The following is a 3,995-nucleotide window of genomic DNA, read 5'->3' on the forward strand; positions in this document are numbered from 1 at the left end:
TGATATAAAAGACCCCCCACACTTAAGATGTACATTGCCCTCAATGTACAAAGATAGATATATTTAAAAAAATAGATTGATAATCATAAGATAGGGAGAGAAGTGAAACTTCCTGAATGATGAATGAATTCCTTGAACTGGAGTTTTAGAGAATAATCGGCGTGAGAGTGGAGGAGGATACTCCGGTGGTGGTAAAGGCTCATTAGTCCATAAGTCCTGTGCCAAAAAAATACTATATCTAGTGGTAGCTATGGTCGTGGTTAAGCAGGACATGGCAGTCGTGGAGAACCTTTCCCTGTTGAGTTTTTAGTTTCTATGCGATGATGAGCTTTGGAGCTCTTTATAACTGTGATAGAATTTGGAACTTTTTAGGAAATATAAGAAAGCATAATTACTCGTAATGAAATAGCTGAAATTTAAAATTGTAAAATAATAATTATAAAACCTAATAAAAATAAGCTTAAAGAAAAATAAAAAGTAGTCTTAAAATAGAATAAAAGTAAAAACATAAAATAATAAATAAAAGTTTTTAAGCATATTCATCGCTAGATGGTTCGCGAGGTGGGGGTGGCGATGAGATGTGGAAGTGCTGACAAATCTGCTGTAGAGTAGCATCAATGTTATCGAAGCGCTGAAAACACTGTTGCTCGAATCGAGTAAGGCGCTCAGAGATGTCAGTGTATGAAGCCGCCGCATGAATTGGACGAAAGGGAGGTGGTGGCTGAGTCGGTGGATCCTCGTGACGTGGAGGGACATCATCAGGAATGTCCTCTGGGTCTTCCTCCTCGGTGGACTGGGCGAAGCGGTATTGAGGAGGGTATGTGCCACGTCATTTCTCGATCACCCTCATACTTAGCATGCTCGAGATGACCTGTGGGGTCATCTGGCTGATGAGAGTGAGGGAGGATGATTGGGCTGTTGTATTGAGGAGCCAGAAGTGCCGAGCCAATCGAGTCACATAGAGCCTGATAGAGATGACCCCTCTCCTGTGTCGCTCCGTCTAGTGGTGAATGGCGAAGGAAATAAAGTAGACGAGGTCGATGACGTGCCCGTTCCCCATACTCCATAAGAAATAGGCGTTTTGGGTGGTAACGACGCCGGTGCTCTCTCGACTCCCTGTCAGAGTGTGAGCGAAGATGACGTGTAGATACCTCAAGGAATGAGGGAGAGCCGATGCCTTGGAGCGGCTAGGATCGTAGGTGGTCGAGGCAGGGATGAGGTCCCTCCAACATTTCTAGGGGGAGCAGTGGATGTAGTGGTGGAAGGTGTCAAGGTCATTGTCATCCATAAACTCCTCCGTGTACAGCCCTAGTGTAATCCCGAACTCGAGTATGCTCAACTGGCGTACTAGACCACTGAGGCGGAACTGGACTGTTTTAGGATCGTCGAAGTTGGTCATGACGGTCTGAAGATGGAACGTCAGTAGAGTTCCAATCTAAACTCGAGGTATGTCGGCTTGATGATCTCGAAGAAGAGCCCCTACGGGTCAGTCATTAGGAGGGCTCAGACCGCGTCAGCCAATTGAATCTGCTCGAGTGTGGCCCAGTCAATGCAGTGGCCCACACCTAGGGGTCAGGCCCATAATATCTGATATAATTCCTTCTGGGGTCCCAATGGAAACTGGAGGAATGGGTGCCTAATCTCCGTGGTAGGACCCGAGGATGATGTTGCTCCTTTCCTCTTCTTCGAGGCGGGAACAGCGGTCTTCTTACCACGTGAGGACGACATTGTACCTGTATTGAAAAATTGAAGTTCAATCAATATGCCCCAAGAATAGTATGGAAAATCAAGGCTAAATATGAATATTTTATGAGATTTACGTACGAGATGATAAAAACTAAAATCACTAAATATATCAACTTAGAGGATTATGGAAATAATGAATGAATACATGTGAGTAGGCATAAATTTCATGGAAACAAGGAAAAATAGAAGAGTATAACATAATGGAGTAACTAAAATGACAAAAATTTTTATTAAACAAGCACTAGTATTTTACTATTCTAACTATGAATATTCAAAATAGTTCAGTATAGCAAAGGAATCATGAAATTTAAGCAACTTATTTAAAGAAAATAGAGAGAAAAGAGTAAACAAACGTAAAAAGAAGAAACTTGGGGCGTCAGAATCGGTGTTGTAGACAGCGCACGGGCGTGGGGGTAAGGCGTGTGGACTTGCAACGGCTAGGGTTAGGGATTTTTGGGAGGGAGATGATGAATAGTGAGGGGTTTATATAGATTTTGGGTCACACAGCCCGTGTGTTTTGCGAATTTTGAATTTGGGCGCATCTGACATTCGGCCCATCTTGAACCTCAACCACCTTGGGCTCCAATGTCTTTCCACTTGGCAAAGAGACTGTTTTACAATGTTCTTTGCCCAAATTTTTTAGATTTTTTGTGTCACTTGGCCAAATACCTTAGGGTTTATTTCGAATTTCATTAGTTAGCTGACCTATTTAATTCTCTAGATTTTTAAAAGTGGTATCATTCTTCGCTATGTATGCCTTCAGCAGTTTCTCAAGATCACTTGAAGATTCAGTTGGCGAGGGTTGTTGTACTTGTTGAGAATATTTCAAGGGATAATTTGGTCGAAATGGTATAACAGAGTCGCTATGGTCCACCCATTGATTACTCCATGGAGAAATTGGATGATTCTGCCATGAAGAGTTGTAAAATTTTGATTGCGGATCATTCCAATTATGATTTCCCATGTAATAATTTGACTCTTGATTCGATGGGCAATTTTCAAAGAAATGGCCATCTCCATAGTATTCACAAGAAATATTCTTGAATTGGTTCAGCTGCTGACCTAACAGATTACCCTTGAAACCATTAACAATTATGTTCTTAAGCATAGAAGACATAGAGGATACCTGGGCTGCCAAAGAAGCAAGTGTGTCCGCTTCATGTACTCCTATTGCTCGTCTTTCTGAGGCTGCTCGGTTGGTTGGCCACTAATAGTTATTGCTGGAAATTCTTTCAATAATCTTGTAAACATCATTATAAGACTTAAAAAAGAAGGGTTCCATTTGCCAAAACATCCACCATCATTCTAGTATGAATATTGAGACCAATATAGAAAGTCTCTATTTGAACACAGCAAGGAATGTCGTGATAAGGGCACCTTCATAATAACTCCTTGAACCGCTCTCATGCCTCATATAAAGATTCTTCATCAAGTTGCTGAAATGAAGTGATTTCATTTTGGATCTTGAAAGCTAAAGATGGAGGGAAATATTTCATTAACAAACGTTCAACCAACTCTTGCCATGTAGTTATGGAACCAGATGGTAGGGAGTTCAACCACGTACGTGCTCTATCTCTTAAGAAGTATGGAAATAATCTCAGCTCAAGGTGTCCTTAGTCACTCTGACTAGTTTAAATAAGTCACTCACTTCCATGAATAGCCAAAGATGAAGATGTCGATCTTCAGTAGGAATCCCATTACATTGACCCATATTTTGCAACATTTGGAACATGGTCGGCTTCAGCTTGAATTGTTGTGCCTTGATTTCAGGTCTCCTAATACTCAGATTGAGCTCATTGAATATAGGAATGGCATATATTTGAATGGCACAGTTTTTATCATCAGTAACAACGATCATATTTTGAGTATTATAAGCGAATGTTCCTCCTGGATTTTGGTTTGGATTTTTGAAATTCATATCTTCGGTCCTTCTTCGGTTTGCTTGTCTTCTCGTTTGTCAAAAAGTCCATTCAATCTCAGGGTTTACGGGGAGTAAGTCAATAATTTGATCAATACTCATAAACATCTGAAACAAACACACAAAAAAATGGAATTAAAATTTAACAGAAAAAAATAGACCAAAATGCAAAATTAACCATTTCACAAATAATGTCTTTTAAAACAGTCCCCGGCAACGGTGCCAAAAACTTGGAATGGCAAAAATGTGCAAGTGTACACAATCACAGCAAGTAATAAAGTGACAAGTAAATATCAAGTTATCGTACCCATAGGGACTATGAAAAGAATTA

At 40.5% G+C, this 3,995-nt stretch overlaps 1 non-coding gene across 1 annotated transcript; it reads left to right on the forward strand.

The window, feature by feature from the left end:
- The first annotated feature begins 3,105 nt into the window (after nt 1-3,105).
- On the forward strand, nt 3,106-3,212 carry LOC121231723 (small nucleolar RNA R71). The gene has a single exon (XR_005929778.1). It is a non-coding gene; the product is annotated as a small nucleolar RNA R71 (small nucleolar RNA).
- The last annotated feature ends 783 nt before the right edge of the window (nt 3,213-3,995 follow it).

The sequence above is a fragment of the Gossypium hirsutum genome, chromosome A06, assembly GCF_007990345.1.
Source record: "Gossypium hirsutum isolate 1008001.06 chromosome A06, Gossypium_hirsutum_v2.1, whole genome shotgun sequence".
NCBI classification, from domain to species: Eukaryota; Viridiplantae; Streptophyta; class Magnoliopsida; order Malvales; family Malvaceae; genus Gossypium; species Gossypium hirsutum.